Source organism: Pelmatolapia mariae, linkage group LG5, assembly GCF_036321145.2.
Source record: "Pelmatolapia mariae isolate MD_Pm_ZW linkage group LG5, Pm_UMD_F_2, whole genome shotgun sequence".
In the NCBI taxonomy this organism is placed as follows: domain Eukaryota; kingdom Metazoa; phylum Chordata; class Actinopteri; order Cichliformes; family Cichlidae; genus Pelmatolapia; species Pelmatolapia mariae.
This window is the reverse complement of record NC_086231.1, coordinates 32182109-32205892: the sequence shown is the minus strand read 5'-3', so window position 1 is coordinate 32205892 and position 23784 is coordinate 32182109. Positions and strand designations below refer to the sequence as shown.

The 23784-nt window shown below is 39.4% G+C and overlaps 1 protein-coding gene across 2 annotated transcripts in view; it reads right to left on the bottom strand.

Moving 5' to 3' along the window:
* cntn4 (contactin 4) overlaps positions 1 to 23784 on the bottom strand; it is a 189733-nt gene that overhangs the window by 147342 nt on the left and 18607 nt on the right. The gene's annotated exons all lie outside the window — the stretch shown is intronic.

Below are 23784 nucleotides of genomic sequence, written 5' to 3'. Positions count from 1 at the left end.
ATGATGGAGCTGAACAGTGGACTCTTTTTTTTTTTTTTTTTTTCTGTCTTAGACAGACATACGGACAGGTAGACTCAGTTCCCCAGTGAAGTGACAAATGGTTACACAACCCTTAGTCTGATATAACACCTATCTGGGCAGCAAAGCCTAACAAGAAACACGAAAGAAATACTCGACATCCAATTCCCAGGGCAAGTGTCCTACAGAGTGGGAGTCCTGTAATATGGGCAGTAAACAAAATAGTTGGACTTCAGATAGTGTCTCTATTCATCAGTTGTGGGAAACATGTTCCAAAGTAACACATACTGTAATTACATCACATTTTTTAAATAACGCAGAAGTGTAACACATTACTGTACTAAATTCAGTAATCACATGGCTCTTCTTTGTGCGCACTGGTGCTACAATTAGCGGTTGTTAGCTTGTGTGCAAAGAAGAGGTCGTGGAGTGGTCTACAACTTTTGAGAAGTGGAGATGTGAACATTATTTTCCGTTTTACTTGGAAGTGGAAGCTGAATCCAGAAAGCACAGAACTGGGTCTTTGCAAACATCTGCACAGATAGCATGCTAACACAAAGCTAGCAAAGAACTCAGAGTAATGTTAAAGCTGAGTGTATGCTAACCCTGAACTTTAACAGGTGAAAAAGCAATGACGTGCAGTCAGGCTTGAAGTATTGTAGCAGTAGAACTGCAGTGACAATCTTGATTTTCCTAATTAGGATACAGGTTTTTGTTAACGTGTGGGACGGTAAGGTTTATATTACCTGGTAATTAACAGGTTCAGGGCATATTATAGAGAATGTTACAGAATGCAACGGGCAGTGTATTAGCCATCTTTGCTATTACTATTGATTGAAGCAGTAGAAATGTTTAATGAATCTAGCATCTATTCTTCCAAGCTAGCAGTCACTCAAGAATGTACCATAATCCCTTTGTGCAAGTCAGAATTTCAGAGTTCCCAGTGGGAATTTGAATCAGGAAACCTCTACCCCTTCTAGTTGGAGTTCCCACTTGGAAAGTTGGAGCAGCCTCAGCAACCCTGAGTTAACAACCCAAGATGGTGGCATTAAATGTAAACAGTAGTAAAATCGTAAACCTTTAATCTGTACTGCTGCTATTGTGTATTTGTGACTCACTAAAATAAGCAACATGCAGTGCCCCGATCAGACTCTATCCACGAATGTGTTTATTAAGTGCAAAAAACCCATGCATTGCTAGTGATAGATGAATAGCTCTACCTAGCTTGAGAACCAAAACAACTCCTATATTTCCTGGCTTTTTTGGAATATACGTGTTGTCATTCCTAAGTTCCAACATTCAACTTTTGAGGTATCTGAACTGCAGTATTGAATGCAGCAAGACATTTGTACTTCTGTGTAAAATACAGATGTATCAACTTACATTTGTCTATTGTTTTTTTGTAGGCTTGTATATGTGAATTGCACTTCAAAGATTCTATATTAAACTTTAAGAAGTAATACAGAAACCACCAACTATTAGATAGATAGATGTAAAGATAACCGTGGTGTATTGGTGATAGGAGAGAGATAAGTCAAGAGGATGTTTTTCTAATTGCCAAGTTATTAGCTTAAAGTTTGGGGACCTTTGCCATCACGGTTAATATACATATGAACTAACAAAGGCTGTAAGGAGGAAATTGGAAATACACAGCAGTCTCCTATAGCAAGGGTAAAGTTCAGGGCTTCGTAGATCCATCCAATATCCAAGATGTTCTCCCTCTTCTGCTCCTTTGCAAAATTTTGTTAATATTTGCTAGCAGGCACTTTAAAGCCAAATTTCAAGTTTCTGCCAGGCATCGGTGGTGTTCATACAACAAGTGACCGTGTCCTTTGGTGTATTGACGGTACCCTGTAACTCTAGCTTTACGGATGCAGGCGAACTTCTTAATGAGGCTCCCTTCCTTTTGAGTCTCTGCTTATACTGCCTGGAACAGACGAATGTGTTCAGTCTGATAGCAGCTTGTGGTGCTATCTGATAATCAGATTATCAGGCAAACTTTGAATTGCTTTGCATAATGCACAGTAATAGTCACACACATGCACTCATTTCACAGATATGGCATCCAGAGGGATCCTGAGATTTAATAACTGCAGACATTATTGTAATGAAATAAATTTTTAATTAAAGTTCATATTTTTAGTAAGTTGCAGGTACTTCATGTGTCCTGTGGGATGTGGGCAGTAAAGCCTTCCAGCTCAGCCTCCCTGTCTTGCCTCTGCCAGGAACATCATATCAGTGCTCATTTTGAGCCAGTCCATCAGCATAGCTGTCTTGTGTCTTTACAACAAACCCTGCAAGCAGCCGAAAGACGAAAGAACAACGCAGGATGTACGGTTTTGGTTGTTTTGCAACCTCTGAGTGACAATCACATAAATCATTCATTTCTTTGGGTTGCCTGAGTGTGAGGTGGTGCTGCAAAATTAGCCTTGAAATGGCAACTCAGAGCACATGTACACAGGGTGAGTAGTTCTTGTGCCTACAGACAACGGCAAGGTGATCTTGACTGATTTCCCTCCAAAAGGCCATGAATAAAACATGTATTGATATGCATATCAAACGGCGGGAGTTGACAAAGCAAAACAAAACAAAACAAAGATGTTGGGGCAGTGGAGAGAGGAGAAGAAAGTGCTTCCTCTCGAATCTGCTTTGAATGCCGAACATCATCAATTAGCAAGGGCTTGGCTCAGAGGCCATCTGGGGACCCCCCCTTCCCGGCTGCCTTCTTCTCAACATAATTGCTCCTCCTGAGGACGAGCAGGTGAGCGCACCTAGAGACGCCTGCTCCAGGTTAGTTAGACAAGTGCTTCAGTTTTGTGGGTTACAGCTGAGCTCTCTCTAATACTGTCATCAAGCAGATCTCAACCCTAATGAAAGCTTTAATAGGTTAGAGAACAGTGTTTAAAACGATGAGAACCTAAGTGAGTGAAATCATTTAAATGGTGGAGTTCCGAGGTCATGTTAGGAGGCTGGCTACAAATTTGCTTAAAACGTGACAAGTTTCGATGAGGTGCACGTCCCTTCTTTAGCGGTGCTGCAAATTAGCTGATCATACCCACCTCACAGAGTAATCTACTCCTAATCAGGACATAATGAACTGGGGACAGCTGGGCTGGTTTGGAGGTGAGCATGGATGTAGACCCAGGAGCAAAGGGCCATGGAGTAGTCTGCCTAGCAGCATGGCTCAGCTGGCCTGACACCAGCAGGCTCACCGCAGGCTGCTCACCCAGTGGAATGACAGAGGTCAGTGCTCATCCTGTCACTGTAAAATGGCCTGAAGGGATCAGGGCAGCACTACCAGAAGAGACCTTGACTTAAAAGGCCATCTGACATGCACGTCAACCTAAGAAATGCCCTTCATGGGTAATGACCATGATTACGGAGACATACCAGAAATGCATCATCCAGGGTGGCACTTATTGTACTATTCAGGAGCACTGCTGCTTAGACAGATACTGCATGTCTTTGAATTAGTCAACAATATTAGACCTTATCAGAATGAAAAGTTAGCTGTAAAATAATATTTAATATATGGGAAAAGTGACAATTCATTTAAGTTTAATTTTGGCGGATTAAAAAAAAAAACACTCCTACTTTCCATGTAGTATTTTTTATTTATTTCACTACTTTGTTAAACTGAATTTGTGAAATCTAAACTTTCTTACGATACACTATGCCATCCATCACAGCAGACATCTTATCAGTTTCTGCTGCTGCCACAGTTACATTATGACCGTGTGGTAGAGAGGCTGTAAATGCCAAATAATTTGGAAATTCTTCACAGCATTAAAGGCGCTACAATAATCAGGAGGGGATAAAAGCTGACACTGTCACTGTGATGGATCACCTGTCTGAAGTCCTTTTTAAAGTTTTACCATATTTATATCAAATAACAGAAACTATAGGCAGCATAAAAAGATGGGGAAATGTAAAAACCAAGTAGCATTTGTTGTGAAATGTTTGCCAAGACTCTGGAGAATATAGTGAATGTCACATTGTTTCTGGCTGCCAGCACTGAGCTAAGGGTGAGTCAGCTTCACTTAGTCAGCTAGCACTAAAACTCATGGGACACCACAGTGTTCTCATGTAAAGACGAAGCCACATTTTCCTCACCTTAAGAAAGAGTTCATTGGATTCACTTTGATCCTAATTGAGTACTTAGCAGCTGATAGGTTTTAGCCATTTTTGAGATTAGGCTGAAAACTTTCAGTTTTTATTATTAAGATAGTTAGGTGACCTTAAACCCTCCTTCAATTATACGCTGCAATAAGTCTAGGCTGCTGAGGGCTTCCCATGATGCCCTGAGAACTTCTTCTTCACTCACGTTGTGTTTGTACACCTCTCTGCATTTAATCATTAGTTCTTATCAATCTTTGGCTTTCTTCCACTGTGCGTCTTCCTCCCACCACTCCCAACCAATCACGGCAGATGCCTGCCCCTCCCTGAGTCTGGTTCTGCTTGAGGTTTCTTCCTGTTAAAAGGGAGTTTTTCCTTGCCACTGTCAGCAAGTGCTTGCTGATTGTTGGGTTTTCTCTCTAGTATTGTGGGGTCTTTACTTTACAATATAAAGAGCACATGGAGGTGACTGTTGTTGTAATTTTGTGCTATATAAATGAAATTGAATTGAATTGATACATTTCTATGTACTTTATTATTTGCTTTAATGTTGTACATGTTTTAGACAAGAAGACACAATCATAAAATATATTTACTGTACTGCGGGTCCACTTTATTAGGCACAGAATAAGAAAATAGTTGGGTTGTTTTTTGACCCCCCCTACTGATAATTTGACATATGAAGCAAACCTGAACTTTACAAGCTTTGCCGTAGTTAAATTTATTGGCAACTATATGATATTTTTGCTATGATGCAATATCTTTTGCTCCTGCCAAGACTTTCTGTTGCAACACTACAAACAAATGCATATCCTCATTGTGGGCCAGAGCTGGTAGCAAGAACACTGTTACTAACTTTTTCATCAAAGGGGGATTATAGTGCTAGATCACTGGCTGAGGAAACAAGGCACAGTGCCACATGGCTAATTGGCTAAGGGAAGCTGATTCGTTATTGGCCAACTGAGAAGAGGCGGCAGCACTCCAGTCAAGTCCCCTAAATACTGCATGTGTGTGTCAAATAGCTCAAATGCAATTAAAAATGTAATCCTATTCAGTTCCAAGGCACTGCACGCAATGTCAATCAGGGTTTCCTACGTTAATACATTTTAAATATTTTTTGTGCACAGTTTACTTCACGAGAAGATATCTCTGCCCCTTTGGCCCTTTTTAGACAGCCACCTAATAATAACTATAATATCCCTGCTACCATGTCATTGCTGCAGCATGCTCACTGCAGTCATTATTAATGGTATCGACTGCACTCGTGCTCCTCCTGCTGTGGCAGGTCGGATTGTTTGTCGTTACATTTTTGAATTATTAAGGTTTAGTGATTCTGATTCCCATTAAAACAACCCACTCTGCTTTCTTTTTCATCAACATCAGGCAGAGCTTTCCATTAATTAAAGAAGCACTGATGAAATGTAAATTCTACACAGATGACATTACTGCTGAATGAAAATCTCATGGCCAATACAAACACAAATAATAACTCTGCAAACTGGTGGAGGAGGGACTCTTTGATATGCTAAAAAGCGCCATCTGTTACCATCAGTACCTTAATATACTGAGTAGATAGTGCCATCTGACTTCATTACTTTCAAAGTATGTTTTTGAAGTACAGGTAATGATCCCCCTCTTGCTCATAACCCTTCGCCAACACAAACAGGAAGCGGCCGCCTGTTGCTGATCCTCTACTTTCACGTTTTTGATATCGCGTCAGATCGCTATCGCTTCTGCAGGTACACGGCAAAAGTGGAATCACAGTGCCGTGCGACAACTCAGCCCTGGAGTTTATCTTATTGGATGTGCAGATGCTTCATAATTTACTTCCACGATAAATGAAGCAGCGTTCCCACTGCGTGCTTGAGCAAAAATTGCCATAACACCTCCACTGGGATCTCTTTAATGAAATGTCATAATTAGGCCTACAAATCATCTATCGGTCTGTCCTGGTAACTCACTATATCAATTTTTCCCATTTGCATCAATAGCAATCTTCTGGAGCAACTGCATGGAGTCATTTCGGGAAAATGCGCAAGTATACTCGTGACCTGAGAGTCTTCAGCCTTTTCAACAGTTTCACTACAAGAGAAACAGCCCTGATTTAGTTCTTTAATTGTGGAGGTTCACTCGCGTTTCTGAGAGGAACGTGTGAACGGACTGCAAATGTTTATTATTATGACAGCTCTGATAAACAAGGCTGATTAAACGGACTTATAGGCAAAGATTCGTATACGTGACATCAACTTGCTGTGTTGTAGCAGTTTGTGGTTTCTGCTTGGAGCCCTGCAAACTAAATATAGCTCTGTAATTAATGTGTGTTTGCATGCAAGACCACACCATGTATGAATATAGGCAGTCATAGATTATAGTATGTGGAACAGTTGTACTTTTTATGCTGAACTGCGTGTGTGTGTAAAAATAAAATAAAATCACAGTACAGTCTATAAAGTGGTACAACTGCATCATATATATATACACAGTACATTTGTTCTGTGGAGTATGTTTTCTGTTATATTGTACCGATTCTTCATTATGCAATTCTTAAGTGGCTCTCGGGGACAAATACATTTTATCTGAAAAGAATTAAATCCATAAATCTAAACCTATGGGGCTCCCTAAATAATTTTCATGATAAAAGCATTAACGGTCTTCAGGTAACAGCATTGCTGTGAGTACACGAGCAGGATTCTTGTTTATTTTCAGCATAACAAGGGTAATAAAATACTGTGTCAGCCTTGTTTTTCAGCATCAGCATTCACAGCCCTTTGTCATGACTTCAGCAACTTGTCCTATTTTTCCCCGTTTGTGATGACAGTAGACTCACAGTGGTCAAGAACATACTGTGTCCTGCTCAGGGCGGGCTATGACTCACTCAGTGAATCTAGTCTTGAGGTGACACATGGCTAAATGGCTGCACAGTTCCCCCAGCTATGTGTCTGTCTCAGCATTAGCACTCTCCCAGTCTGTGACCGTGCTCGCTGAGCGTTTCTGATGAAGACTTGCATTGGTTGCACTTCTGACACAAAATGCTGTGAAATGCTGAAACACGGCTGACGAGCTGACAGGGACGAGAACAATGCGAAGAATCAGGTTGAGCTGGTGCAGAACTGATGTTTGTGATGTCTTAAAACTGAGAACAAAGGCTACCTCTAAGCCTAATAAAAGACTTACTGATTCTGGTTAGAGAAAGAATCAGTGCATCTTTAGCTGATATTAGCTTATTTCTGGCTTCAGGTGATGACAAGAAACTGCAGTGCAGAAATCCAACACCAGCCTTTTGAACCAACCTCAGAGTTACACTACATCCACTAGCGTGACCTTGATCCTCTCTACCAATTTTTGTAAAATTTGCCTTGATAGTTTTTCAGGTAATCTTGCCGACTGATATAGAGACAGAGCCAGAATGCTACTAACAGCATTCCAGGTAAACGTCCAAAAATTATTCCATCAATCAGATCTATTAGGTTGGATCTCCTTTAAAACCTTCCTGTCGTGTTTGGGTCAAATCTGACCGATTTACAACTTAAAACATTCATAAATATTATGTTTTACATCCAATTGCCTCAAGGGCTTTTGACATCCTCCACAGTATGCACTTGAACATATACAAGTGATGAGCACCCCGTTCATTGAATTTTGAGTGTTTTAATCAACTTTCTTACATCTGTGGTGTTCCCGGTCAAAAGTGACCGCCATAGGAAATGAATGAGAATCCACTCAACCCCCACCCACCATTGTCCCCTGACTCCCTGAATGACCAAATGAAAGACCCACTTTACGACCTACTGAACAACCCACTGAATGACCACTGAATGACCCACTGAACTGAATTTGGTGGCGAAAAATGTCTGTTATGCTAATTTAAGAGCTGTTAAAACAGACCAGTCAATATTGACTGGAACACTAAAGTAAGGGGGGTGGGGGTGCACAGAATTGGAGGGTTAAAGAACTACTAACATTAAGCCAATTAAGAAGCTATGCTTCTATATTGTACTTTTTACACTATCCGGATAATATATTCACAGAACTTCATCAAACCACTCTGACTGTTTGGTGCTATCACATCTACTTCACTTTAATCATTCCCTTGATGATGATCTGCTAATGACAACAATAACCGAATTCATCTTGATCATAATCATAATGATCACAGAGCTGATAGCAGTAAAGCTATTTATGTTTTCTTGTCTCGGGACAGAGTTTCAGTCAGTGCCTTTGTTGAAGCTGTGCATTTTCCGAAGCTTTCCAAAGTTCGACATACTGGTCACTCTGCGACTGATAAACAGTTTATAAGCGACTTGATCTCAATTTAGCTCTTAATATTAGATCTGTCTGCTTTGTATGTGGGGAGATGACAGTAATTAAACTGTCACTCTTTAAGCTGCAGTTTCTTCTCTATATTCATGTCTGGAGAAAAAAAAGAAAAGCCCAAAAAACCCTACTGTTTAAAAACCCTACTCTTACCGTTTACCTCCCAGTGTAGGATGTTAAATCAGGTCGATTGCTATATATTACTATGTTATCGTTATCTGTTTTTTTTGTGGTTTTGTCAGGAAATCTGCTAAAAATAATAGTATGCAGTCATAATAAATGTGGCTAAACTGACAGGCAGGGGTTCCAAATAAGAGGATATCAGCCTCCTATTCATCTCTGACTGCCATTCACAGTAGAATTGCTTTGTTCTGTCAAAGACCAATTTCCATTCTGACAAGTAACAGTATATGAGTTTATAGACCATGGCGTGGCATAAATAAATTTTTAAAAACTGGGTTTAGAAGCATCTAAGCGAGTCCACTTTGTAAAATAAGCTTCTCATCGGCTCACGCCAATACTCTAACTCTCATAACAATCTGCCTTCAATCGCAGAGCAAAAGATAGCGCATCATCTGAAGAGGCAGATCAAACATGTTGTGCAGATGTGTGTGCGTGTGTGTTTTTTTTTTTACAGGGCCTCTGTGAGGAGTTCATTAAAGATAGCGTCCTCTGTGATTGTTCGAGATAATACTCAAGGGTCTGCAAATGGAACAGATACAGCTGTGACACATCAACCTTGAAGAAAGCATATTTTCTCTGCTGGTGGGCGTGCCGAGCTGAATGCCCGGGCAAGGCTGCGAGAATGCAAAAGACTTCATAAGTGGGTTCAAAGTGACGAGACTGAAGAATATCTGCATGTATCTTTCATGCATCCCTGTGACTGTTAGAATAGATAGTTCTGTCACAGTGCATAAGTAGCTCACTGAGCTGGATAAAATCATTTTGTAGAGTCAGGACACTGATGTATTGCATATGTTTTAACAGCAAAGACTCCATTTCACACGCGCCGAGCTAGTAAAGCACTGAATGAAATCCAAACTTTAACAGGATGATGATGTATTTGTCATTAGTAGTACTATTATTGCTGTTCTTTCTGCCACCTTATGTATTTCAATATGTAACATTGTCACTCCAACAACAATTTCTGTCTAATATGCAAATGTCGTGTTATAAATATAATCTCCATTCCAGCGTGATGGTTAATATTTTTTTAATTGCCAGTCTCCCTGACCTACTTTGGCTTATCACAATAATGGATTAAAATGCCTGTAAACAGTTTTATGCACCTTCTTATTCAGGCACTCCTCAAAGGCTTTCACTTCTGATTAAACGCACATTGTCATCTGCTTTGCTCATTCTCTTTTTCAGTTACCTGTGAGCAGATTGTTGTTCTGCAGAGCCACACTGGGGCATATGGTATAAACTGATGTCATCACTTAGGGCTATACACAATGGAATTATTCAAATTTCTATCGATTGGAGTCATTTGGTGTTTACAGTTTTCTTCTAAACAGCCACCAGAGACTGCGGCAGGTGGAGGATTACAGATACTCACAAAGGCAAAGAAAGAGAAAAATCAAATGCCGTTTGTTATGAGCTCTCTGTCTGATTGGAACGATGACAATTTCTGTAGTCTTCTCACTGTACAGTACCATGGTTGATTTTAACTCAAGATGCAATCGGAGTGCAAGGTTTTAGGTTTAATTCAAGGTGTCAAGCAAAAGTATTAACTGTTTAGGAACTGTAACTGCTTATATACACAGATCTCCATCTTTAGGGGCTCACAATTAACTGATATTGTCCGAATGCTTATGGAGCTGACTATACTATGGAGGAAAACAGAACTAGGAAATCTGTCTAAACAAATGCATTTCTTTCTATTCACAGACCTATCTGTGAGTAGTTGAAGATGAGATGTGTGGATTAAGCTAACTAACTAATGCCTCAGGCACAGTGGAGTAATGGCAATCTCCTTGCACTTAGTGGTTGCACAGATTTTTTTGCATTTGGTGACTGATTGCAAGGCAACCAGTTGATCACCCAGAAGCTGAGCATGCAACATTCTCAACCTTTAGGCAACAACTTTTGATTTGAAAGAGATTGCGCAGGTCACCTGGCAGGAGGCAAACCTGGGCTGACTATAAATACTCTCAGACAGACTGGCAAAGTTTGCAAATGACTGCAGACTAATTTATAAATGCAGAAAGACTGCAGTCACTTCATGTCACTTTATGCTAATGAATACAACATGTTTGTGAGTCTTTGCAAAAGTGGACTTGACATGAGTGGTTGCAATCGGGTTGTAGTGTGGATATATCCCTTTATAAAAAGGATGTTGCTAAGCACGCTAAGCAAGTTTCTTCCTCTTAAAAGGGAGTTTTTTCTTTCCACTTTGGTTACATGCTTACATGCACTATGAGCAACATGCTTACACTATGTTGCTCATAGTGTCATTTGACTGCTGTTGTGATTTGGTGCTATATAAATAAAACTAATTAAAACACACAAACATGCACATGGGTTACAGTTTTAAAACCTATGTTTAATTTCAAATAAAACACTAAGTGGGCCACACATTAAAAAAGCAAACCCTGAAGCTTAAAAAATGATTTGACCCTGGTGGAAGTTTTAGAGGTAGATGCTTCAAAGCTTAAAACCAGACAGGTTTAATCACTTGACACTGCAGAGGTTCTTGTCCATGCATTTGCGTCTTCACACATTAATTATTGTAACACTGTCCTTTCCAGGTCACCGAAGAAAGGTTTTAGAGGTTTACAGATGGTACAAAATGCAGCTGCTTGCATTTTAACCAAAGATCCAGAACTGAAATCTCTTCTCTGGTTGCCTTGTCAGGTTTTAGCAGATTTCAAGGTCCTGTTGCTCACCTAAAGTTTTGAGGAGTATGCTTTTTCTTTTCGTGCCCCATCTTTGTGGAACAACCTCCCTCAAGATATTAGGCAGGCATGCTCTGTGAAGCTCAGGTAAAGACCCACTTGTTCACCCAATCCTATGTGTCTTAATTCTAAGCCTAAAGTTTTTACTGGTTTTTATTGTTGTTCCCTTTTGTTTTAGCAGGTTTTAAACTGTATTGCTTTTAAATTTTTTTTCATCTTTTTTATCTTCAAATTGCTGTTCAGCACTTTTTTGAAAGCACTTTATAAATAGAGTTATTGTTATTTTTAAAAAAAAAAAAACCAAAACAAACTTCAGTACATAAAACCAAATCTGTAAGATTTTAAATCTTCTTAGCAACATGCTTGTTATTATTTGATTTGCTATTCGAAGTGCTTTTTTCAAACTGTCTCTTGTGTCTTTCTTTTCTTTCGGTGGACTGGACGTATGGAAGACTGCCTAGTATTTATTTTGTTGTGATTCCAGCTACAATATTCTCCATGGGCGCTGTAAAACAAAGCTCACGATGCACTGAATATCACAGATAGAAGATGTATATCAGTAGATACTCTTTCACTTCAGTGGAAGTAAGACGATTGAACTGATTCAATCTGCACACACAACCACAAAAACACATTCACACCAACCTCAGCAGCTACTCTCGGGCAAAGCAGCAGCTTAATGGCTAACAGCACGGACAAATTTGATCATACTCGGCTGTTCCCTAGAGAGATTGTGAGTATGGGTATACATCACAGAGTACTTAGCAATCAATCCTCAGGTGGAAAAAAATAAAAGATATATAGGCCACTACCATTATATCATCCTCTTCATTGTGGATTCAGATAAATATAACATTCAAATAAACATTTACCAAGGTATAACACAGAGGATGCTTTGTTAGATTATCACTGTTATTCACATCAGCAGTTAGCTTGAGGCAGTTATCTTTACATATGAAATATTAACGAGGCTGACTCTGTGAATCATTTATTGTAACTAGTGTAGATATGATCTGCCCAGCTCATCTATTTGTTCACACCTTTGTATAATTATGTCTGATTCTCATTTAATGCCTGAACAGCTGAACAACTAATAATTTTTTCTCAAGTGTGACAAAATATTATAAACTGAATAAAATGTATACATTTCTGTGGGTACATGCATGCTTTATTATATGTTGGATATCCATGTATTATCCATGTAGCATGGAAATGAGTAAATAAGCTGGGAGTATATGTGATCTTTACATTTCTCGCGTCTGCTAGACAAAAAAAACAAGCGGGCACAGGTTTGCCAGAAGAGGAAAGTATATCAGAGGTTATGATGTGGTTTGATTGCGTACAATAGATTATGATCCTGGATGAGGTTTGTTGATCAACCTTCACTATAACAATACACACACAAAAACAACCCTTTTTTAACTTCTAATTAAATAAACACAGAAGGGAAAATTTTTTTTTGGGGGGGGTAAGCCAATTTTCAAGGTGAGAAACAGAGGTCACTGAGAGAGCACTAACGCTAGCTTAGCACTAATACTAGGCTAGAAGAACAGCTTGGACCACTTCACAGGGTGAAGGACAAACGAGTGCAGTGCAAAATTACACAAACTACAAAACTATTGTATTACAGTTGACATAACATGACAATAGACGTGAATGATGACAAAATAGTTGTCCTTCTTACCTCAGTATGATGTAATTTCCCGATCAACCCAATAATAAAACACAAGGAATAATTTTAATGAAAAACTTGTAAATGTAAAACCTTAATAGAAGAGACCAGAGAAGAGCAAACTGCAGACCTGTTTCCACTTAGCTGACAAATTTAGTTTATGATTTCCTAACTCTGTGGGCTGGAAGACATGATATGTCTGCTCCTCCCTTGGATGACCTTTTTATTCTAGAAGTAAAGCTAGCAATGCAAGTATGATTAGCAGCCCATTGTGATCACTGCATGAGAAAATTGTCTTCAAGATGCTAGATAAGATTTCCTCACGTACTGTTTTTGGTGCTTATATTGAAATTGATATAACAGTAACAAACAGTAGTGAAAACACCCTAAAATCAATGAAAAAGTTGGGTCAGGAAGTGAAGCACATTATATAGAAAGCAAGAGTTTTGAAGCTTAAATTAGAATGATCATCCACCCAAATGTCCTCAGGCAGCTTTGTCCAAAGGTCGTGATGCCAAAAGTTATAAATTGAGGTGACACATTCTTGTCTTACAGGCTTTCTACATTTTGTGAAACCCACAGGCAGAACAAAGACATCTGATAGAGGAAGAAAACAGTAGCTCACTATACTGTTGATTACAAGAGGGTGACAAAAGCATTGTTTGCCATACACATTAATGTGCAGACAGTACAGTGGTGAATAATAGATGAAATAAAGAATATAAAAAACAAATGTGTCACTTGTGGTTACGACTGCATTCTGTCTGCCGTCTGCTGCGGGGATTTTTTTTTCAGGCCACTGTCTAAGAGCATACCTCATCAAAATGTTCAGTGTTTAAGCCAAAATTAGGCAAAGCAGAAAACGAAACTTTATCACTTTATCATTTCAAGTAGAAGAAAATCTACTGCAGTGGCTAGAAAGGGTCAGCTGAAGTACAAGGATACACCGGGGAGCTGTATCAAGGCCAACACATGAGTCCTGTGCTGCTGATTAGAGATGCCAGGCATGCTTTTAGCTGAAAAGAAAGCCATGACAGTGAATTAGCGGGCCAACTACCTGAAAGAATTCACAACAGGTTGTCCTTTAGATAGCCAGACGTGTTGGAAACAGCAATGTCTTGTCAGCTTCTGAGGTCATTCCTCATTTCTGTTGAAAATATTTTCCCTATAATGTAATGTAGATCGTGTTTCTCCGATACAAAGGAAGCAAAAATTACAGTCCTCACACATAAAGTGTTTTTGTTTTTAATCAGTTACATGATTTGCATTTTCACTCTAACCTGATGGTCATTTACTAATAGAAATAAACAGCTTTCATTGAGTGGACTGGATTTTATTTCACCCTGTGTGCAGTCTTAGTACAGTAGTCTGTGACTCAAAGCCACCATTGGAGTCATCAGGCACTAAAGGAGTCCTGCAGCAGATGGCAAAGACCCCATAGGCTACTGAAGTCAACATCATGGATTCAGTCTGGGATTACATAAAGAGACAGAAGCCACTTAGACGGCACAAATCCACAAACAAACTGTGGCAAATTCTCCAAGATGCACTGGCACTGCACAAATGTTTCATAGGATGGGGACAGGGCCGCTGATAATAAACCAAAAGGCCGGACATTTTCAAAATTGCACTATACCGTAACATATAGGGTGGTTAATTACTATGGGAATATAGGAGTCTGAAAGTTGATACTGGTGTACTTGGATTTCTAGTAAATATGCACAGACTAAACATTCTGATTCACACAGTAATTGTGATCTTTAAATAGGATTGTTTACTCCTTCAAATGAAAACGACATTCTTTTTCTTTTTAAGGAAATTTACCTCAAAGAGGGACAAAACCTTTACTGTTCTCAGCTGCTGCTGTCATCTGGCTCCTTTTCAGATCTTTACATATATATATGAATGAATAAATTTATACTGTCTTTCATGAGTGACTGTTTCAAAAATACTGTAATTACTTGTAATTTTTTACTTTTTTAAAAAAAAATTTCAACGATAAAGAAATTAAAGAGATGCAATCGACCTGCAAAAAAAGATAAATTAATAAAAAATTTAAATATGAAATGAAGAAATCATTCACTTCTTTAGATGTGTGTGATGCAATTGCACAGTTGATGCTGTGCATTTGGTTCAGTGCATTTACTGTACATGTCTTTGTCACAAGTAAATCCAATTAATCCATGAAGATGGTCAGCAGAACTGGATGTGTGACAGGCTGCGTGGGTTGCTTCCTTCAGCTCACTTCTGTCTTGTCTTGTTTTGCTTTGACACCATGAATCTAAAGTCTGCAAGCCTCACTGGTGACAACAGTGCTGTGTTTCTTTTATGGTTAACACCGACCGACTGAATAAGATGTGGGTGACATGCACCGTCTATGAATAGTTGAGACCAAACAAAAGTCTTATAATTGCAGACTGTACATAAAAGATGGACTTCTTCACTATGACATCAAGCGCTGGCAACTTAAGTCATATTATAGACGACTGCCTCAAACTGAATATTTTGGCTGCAGACATCACCAGTGAGGGTGGATCTTACTGAGATCTACTGCGAGCTCACAGGAAACACAGTAAAGCGTATCCTGCTTTATGTCCCTCTGAACACTAATGTGGGCCATGGTTTACAAATATTATTTGAAAGTAGTGATTGAATTGGGACCATAAACTAATCAGGAAAATGTTTACTGAGCTCATACTCCTTCAGTGATGCAATTTTGTTTTGTCTCAGTCGCTGACTGTCACAAGTTATTATTGCAGAGTACATTTAGAAGATGCCAGAACTCTTTGAGTTCATGAGGTCAAATACTGTTGGTTTGTCAAAGTCGCTGCCACGTTAGAAATACACACAAGGTCTCCATTGGCAATACTCAACCATCATATGATAGCAATACTGAAACGGGTCTCACAACTTTTTACAACAGGAAATAAAAGCGTACATTTGAACCCAATCTGAGTGAGACTTTCAGCGACAAAGCTAATAAGCATAGAGTCACGCAGAACGGAAAGTACAGCCTCTTTCATTTCTAAGGTTTTCCATGCAAAACCATAACAAAAGTCATTTGTTCCTTTCCAGGTTTTAAAATGTAAATGGAAGCTAAGATGAACAGTAATACAGGACATATGACACTGCATCATTAGTTATTGAAGAAGCACTAAAGACAAAATGCAGAAGCAGCGTGTAAAAAAGCAAGCACACTCTTGCTGCTTCCGTTGGAATTACGAGTATAAGGAGCAGCCTGGTGCTGCTAATCAAACACACTTGATTAACTGATCATCAGCAAGTGTGAGCACCTCTATAAAAGATGGTCAATCATGCTGTTCTGGCAGTGAGCCATGATCTTAAAGAAGTTTCTGTTGTCACGTATTAGTCTGGGGAGAGTTTTGGGGTCATTTCCAAGCAACAAGTCCATCATACTACAGTGAGAACACACAAGACGGAGTTGTACAGAAAACAGTTACAGGTGTTTTAAAAAGTTATTGAACCATGGAGTACATGCATTGCATTAGTTGGCTTGTCATTTGTTGTTCATCAAAGGCATTATGAATTCTGAATTTTAAACATTTTAGTACCTGCTAAGAAACAGGTGATTTTCTATTGTGATAGGCACAACCTTAGAATTAAAATAGGATATGTTTTGTTTTTCACATTACTTTATTTTCCAAACTGTTGAACTGCTCCATTAAGGTGAGGTTATGGAAACTCGGAAACTTTGAGTACTCAAAGTCGAAAACGTCTTGTTATGGTTTGGTACGCCGGGGCATCAGCCGGAGCTTCCCCGTGCTATTTCTGTGTCAATTTGCTTCCACTTTTTTGTTGTCTTTCCTTCTCAGAATCCTTTTGTTGTAGGAAAACATTTCTTGCTTTTCATGCATTGGGCCCATATTTGCATTTTACAACATTGTGCCCATTTAAAAAGAAAAAAAAAGAAGAAGAAAGGTATCTGGAAACAAGCCTCTTTCACTCACAAAGCAAAAATAAGCTTGTGTCCAAAATGCGTAAGGGTGTGCATGTATTGGTATGTGTGTCGCTCTGTGTAAAATACTGAGCCTGCTTGGAAAGACAGTGCCTTTAATCTGCACTGCAGCGACTCTCAGGGTGAAGAAATCAAGTGTTTCTGAAACAGGACCCCAAAATCACACATGCACAAAAAAAGCAGCTTGATGAAAAATGTGCAAGAGTGCATGTGCAGAAGTAAAGGGCGCTATGCTATCATCATGGTAGAATAAGCTCGGGCAACGAGTAGAGAATTAAGATTCTGGATGCACGGCGCAGCAGGACTACGGTAGCGAGAAATCAGACGCTAACAGGGACCAAGAACGTGTACATACATCAAACACACCCTCCTATCGTAACAGCCCTTCACAATCCCTGTTCCATTTACACAAACTCCACATTATCACAGTGGATTTAATAAGTTGGCCAACAACAGAAAAGCAAAGCTGCATTCGGTTATTGGCTTCTTGGAGTTTAAAGATAAAATACTTCAGGTTTTATAACATCCAGTTCTTTGCCAAACCTACTTCTTCAATCACTCTAAAGCAAACAAAGAGAGTGTTGCAATCACATTTAAAATCCCCCATTTCATGCTTTTATTTGCAAAGGCCATGTCATTTTAATATTAGCAACATTTCTGAATAATAAGTCCCACTATCAGATACACACACGCACACTTTTTTCAGTCCCATTAGTTGTAAATTTGTACAATCAGCTAGGTCACAAATATTAAATTTCACTTTGAGAAAAAAAATGTCCCCAACCAACTGTGGACTACAGCTTTTAGCAAACATTAATCAAACAGGAATAAACAGTGCATTTAGTGGGGACTATTTTCATCCACGGATTAGCCACACTTGGCTCTCTGGTGAACATTTACTGCACTGTATGTTTCTCAGAATAAATAAACAAAAACACAGCGCCCAAGTTTATAATTTAAAAAAACAAAAAGCCACCCAGTGCAACAGTTTGCTTTACCAGTGTGTTAATAAGATGCAGTGTATCAGGCGTTTACAGCACAGACTTGCTAATAGAATAATACCACTACTATGTTTAGATTATTCATACAGCCTTACATGACAGGACATAAACCTGTTTCAGTAAAATAACAGGAATAAAGACGTTTAACAAAATAAACCCCTGTTTTTGAGTCTGAAGATAAGCCCAATAATAGTCACCTATTCAAGACAAAGCTCTTTATCATGCATCGAGGGTTTTGTCCCAGGTTCAGCACCCTGACGCTGTATGCTAATTGGAAGGAAAGAGGCTGAGGACTAGTGAGTGTCAGAACTACAATCCAGGATGAAACAACAAAGATCCATGAGTACAGCAGGAAGATGGCCACATCTGACCATGTGATCTGATCTGTTGGACTGAGATCTGGTGATGGAGGTCATTTGAGTGCAGTGAAGTCACCGTCTTGTTCAAGAAACCAGTCCAAGATTATTTAAATATTGTGACATGGTTTCATCCTGTTTAAATCAGTCGTTAGAAGATGGATGCACTGGTCAGAAAGGGCATAGACATGGTCAGCTACAATATGCAGATAGGCTGCAGCGTTTAAACGATGCTCAGTTGGAATTGAGGGGCCCGAGGTTTCAAGAAAATGAGCCTGTGCAAACTATAGGCTCAATTTGCAGTTCTTAGCTGACAGGAGGGGCACACAGTGTGGTCATCTGCTGTTGTAGCCCATCTGCTTCAAGGTTCAATGTGTTTTGTGTTCAGAGATCTTCTTCTGCATACCTTTGTAATGCGTAGTTGCCTTGCTATCAGCTTCAAACAATCTAGCCATTCTGCCTGTCACAAGACCGAAAGGTCGGTACAAGAACTGGACTCAAAGCGTGATAAGGACAAAGGCAACAAATCATAGAACGTGAAGTGGTGAGGCCTAGTTAATGTGGTGGATGTTGATTGAGAGGGGGGAAGTGGGCCAGTGACGCAGAATGGAACGTGGCAGTTAAGCAGTCACACTGAAGAGTGAGGACAACTGAGTTACGGAGGTAGTGGAGAGGAACTCTGTAGATGGTGAGTATGTTGTATAACTTTTCTAACTTGCAGCTGGAGAGAGTAAGCAGTGTGGAAAGGGTGACGTGAATCCGGAGTGACCTGAATGTGGATTGGCTGAGATCCAAAGGTTCCTGATGGTGTGCGGTGGCAGGTGAGGCACAGAGTGATTTCCAAGATGGGGGTAAGGTATCCGGAGTCCAAGAGAGAAGCTTGAGCTTGAGGTTTAAGTCAAGGTGAGTCCAGGAAGTGAGTTGATGATGAACTGGTGCTGAAGGCTGAGGCTTAAATCACTCTGGCTTGATTGCCTGGAATCAGCTCCAGGTATGTGGAACTGCGGAGGATAAGCTGGCCCTGCCCAGGGGCGGATACCAGGTAGACTCAGGAGCCTGATGGAAAATTCCAGCCGCACACCCGGACCATGACGCTGCCGTGACTTTTGATATCAACAAAATATTGATGACAAGATTTACCTTAATGAGCAGCTGAACATGTATACCTAAAAAAATGTCCAGCAAGTATATACATCCCATAGCTAAGGTAGAAGACGGGACTGACAGTCAGAAATTTCAAAGTGAAAAATAACTAAATCACTTTGATTTATGGCAGAATCAAAGAGAAGTGAATCCTCTTGATATTCTCTTTGATAAATAAACACAAATCCAATACTAATGTCTAATGTGTGCTCAACATCTGAGACCATCTGAAAATCCAGCATTGTGAAAAAGACTTTGCAGAAAATGAGGACTGCGCATTAAGGCGTATTTCTAAATTTTCTGCATTAGCAGCTGAGCGCAAACTCCTGCAGTAACATAACTTTACTGCACGACTGTGTTTGGTGGCATTACTAACTCACAAAAACAGATTTGCATAATGCGTTCTGTCCGCTGAGAATTTTTATCAGTCATAGAAAATATTATTAGGAGAAGAATTTGTTCCAGTGTGGTGAAACTACACCTTCTCCAGTCCATGTTATGTGTTCAGCCTCATTCACCAGGAATGTGTTCTTTTGTTATTACATTTCAGGAAAGTCTGCTTTACCCTTCCTGAACTGCATTTTTCTCACTGCTGTGCTGCATTTCCTAAATATCTACAACAGAAGTGGAGAGCAAAATGCGACAATGACCAATGGTGATAATGGGACAAATGTGATAGAAAACACTGAAGCATTATGCACGAATAAAAACAACACCCAGTCTGCTGTCTGCTATTGCATCGTAAAGGCAGTTGACTAATTTTAAAACGTAATTGGATTTTTAGTTTCGACTGGCACATAGCGTGTCTTATTATCAAGCTTTTTATCCATTTGTGCATGAAAAACAAATCTACTTGTAACTCCCCGGGCTGAGGAGTGTACCTAAAGCTGCAATAAACATCTTTATAATTTCTTTCCTCAAGTCTCCACGAGGTTCTCTCTATTCACAAATCCACTCTGCAGCACATGAAAGCCAGTGTCTTTAGGTTGGCATATTGTGCATCATTCTTGTCCTCCATGAGTTTTGTTCCAAAATGATAATCAGGAGAGTTGCTGTGTCCAAGCTTTGGCTTCTAAAAAAAATGCTTTCTGAGGCTTTTCAGCACAGCTGGAAACATATTAACTGCTCAGGGGTCTTCCTTGGCGTATCCCTGAAAGATTGGTTAAAGCAAATGTCTCAGTTTTTGAGAATTCTGGAAAGAAGATAAACCAGTTTTAGTCACCGGGTGCTTCTTTCACAGCTATTCTCTGAGGGGGTTTTGTCCTTACACGCCACAGCCCACTCTACAGTTTTAAAGCCTAGGACCACATTAACACTGCTTCTCCCATGGCGCAAAGCTTCAACTGAGATCTTACAGAATGCAAATAGACTGGTAGCTATATAGCACTTTTGTAGTCCTACTGACCACTTGAAGCACTGTAGGCTATAAGCTGCATCTGATCCTAGCACGCTTTATTCTCTACACTTGAAAGACTTAGTTTACCTCCCATTCATGGCCAATTTAGAGCCGTCAGTTAACCTAACATGAATGTGTGTGTTTGAGTTTGAAACCACCTGCCGGGGCATTTCTCTGTGGGGTTTGCATGTTCTGCCTCATGTTCTGCTGCGAGGCAACAGTGCTAACCACTGAGACAATATGCAAACAAAATTATCTGAATACAAGACAAATAATCATATGTAGAAGAGTGCACTGTTTTTTTCTGTTTCAAAAAGCTAGAAAAATTGAGCTGTTGTAACACCCTTACAGTTTTAATGCAGACCTAGAATTACTGCTCAGTATCTCAGAGAAATACATTTAAATGTTGAATAGCTCTATAACACACAGTTTACATCAATAACTCCTGTTTGATGTGAAGTAAGTTGAATTTCAGTTGAACATCTACTGGCATTAGTTAATGTGCTAAAAACAGGCTTGACAAAAAAAGTTCATAGGTCGGCTGTGTGGCCTCAACTTGTTGGAACATGCTGGGAAAGCCTTTAATATCAGCTAATTCAGTTAATCATTGTGCAACTGCAGTGATGGATGGTGAAGTCCCACTAGCTTCATTGAGTTAGTGACACTAATTATAAGTCTGCAGATGCAGACAAAATTATTGTGAAAAAAAGAAATAGAGAAAAAGACAATGGCTGAGTTGTTCATATGAAAGGTTAGTCCATTAGTAGCTCCAAGATCAGCAGCAGAATATAATTTTGTGGGGTGTGCTAACTTTTGTGACACACTTTAGCTTTGACACAAAGAAAGGAAAAATGATGCAGTGATGAGTGGAATTTGGTCTAGTATGACTATGTGCTGGTACTTATGTCAACGAACACAAGATTTTTCTGTCAGTCGAGTATCTTTGTCCATAGGTAGACAGAGCTACATCTTATGTTTCTGCTATATGCTATATGAGACTATAACTGTTAGGACAGTACGGTTAACAGGACCTGTGGAACACATGTGGGACTTTATGATGGGATTCATGGGGGAAATTTGATTCTTGTAAGTGCATAACAAAATAACGTTATGTGGGCGCCTTTGAGGTATGAGCTCCACGAGGATTCTCCTGCACACTGGTCAGTAATCACCAGCTGTCTGCAGTGAGATCACGTGGGGTTGTTAGACCTACAATAAGATGAGCAGTGACACGTGTTAGCCCTACAAGGGCAAGTGCAATGTAGCTCAAGGTTCCTTTACACAAATCTGATAATCACATGTGTAAGGTAAGGAGTTCACAACAGGCTTAATGTGTGTTGAGTAATGAGAAGGCGAGTTTCACAGAGCACAGACCTCATCACTGGGGCCTTTTCTTCATCTTTATTCCTGTAATACCTGTTGATTAAACACTCTGAGTGATTCCTCTGGTGCTCTCTGGTGACCCCTGCTATTTGTAAAGGAGACAAATTAAAGTCCTCCATCAAAATGTGATCAATGCCAGAGAGCCTCTGGGTGAAATGGGCACCACGGTGTAATGAAGCTATAACTCAACTTTAGTGCATTCTAAATGAGTGATGGACATCTGAGAGTACTGAGGAAGGATTTCCTCATAGCCTCTTTTACATGTCAACATGAGAAATTAACCTAATTTCAATATTCTTTCGCAGCACTTCTTTTACAAAATAATTACTGGTGCTACAACATTTCAAGTATTTTTTATATATATATGTGTTGAGTGATTAATTCACTAGTTCACTGAATTCGTGATTGAGTGGTGAATTACTGTAAAATGTTAGATCAATTTCATGCTCTCAGATTAATCCGGGTAAGTCTGTAATACTTGACAAAGTAAATTAGATCATAAGAAGCTAGCTGAAACAGATCTCACACTCGACTTTTATTTTTTACTACTGGAAAACGAACAATTATGCGTTTGGGAAAAGCAATATCCTGCTCGCATCTCATTTCATAATGAAATAAAATAGAAACGTGTTAGTAAATGTTTCTTTTACTACAACAGATATCATAGAACAGATGCTCCATGCTGCTGTTATTGTGTGTTTGTAGTGTTCCAAACAGAAACACCAGTTTGTCCATCGGTGTTTCTGTCCACTGGTGGACAAACTGGTGGACAAACTATGCAACATCAACACTCGTATTGTACCATGGTTGAAGGGTGTTTCTCCCACCTCTTTGTTAGTTTTTTTAAAATTCGAATTTAACAGCTAAATGTTCTTTATGTTTGTTTATCTGTCTGTTTTTTTGCATATAGTTATATTAATTATGCAATTTAGCGACAATATTCAATAATTAAATTCTGAGGTCTGATATAATCGAACAGATTTAGAAAGCCTTGTGCTGACATCAGATATTCCTCACTGCATGGCTTCTTTATTTTTTGCCTTGACATGTTTTTTATATTGGCTGTCTCGAGGTGGGGGTTTGGCAAAACTTTAGATTTGTGGCAGTTTTACACTCTTGATAATTTCACCCTTCTTTGTGATCTGTGAAGCTAAGTTAAACTGAACATTTTCATTTCCACTTTAATGCGGTACACTCCACTCATTCAAATTCAGCGTGATATTGCTAACCTTTTGTGAGTGCCAGATACAATACTGAGAAAAGGCTGAAACGCAATATTGCCAGTGATTGGAGGTCTTTAGCAGACCAGGGCTTACCTTGAAAATAATGTCCTCGTTGAATGGATTCTACAGACATATTATTTTAGATCTGTGAGAGAAATTATGTTTGCTTATGGCTAATCTACTTGAAGCTATTCCTTTCTAAACTACAGCTTTCATACTGGCGCTTGCCCCAAATACATATGAATAAGACTCAGACTTCACAAAGGCAGCTTTGGCATGCATCAAAAGT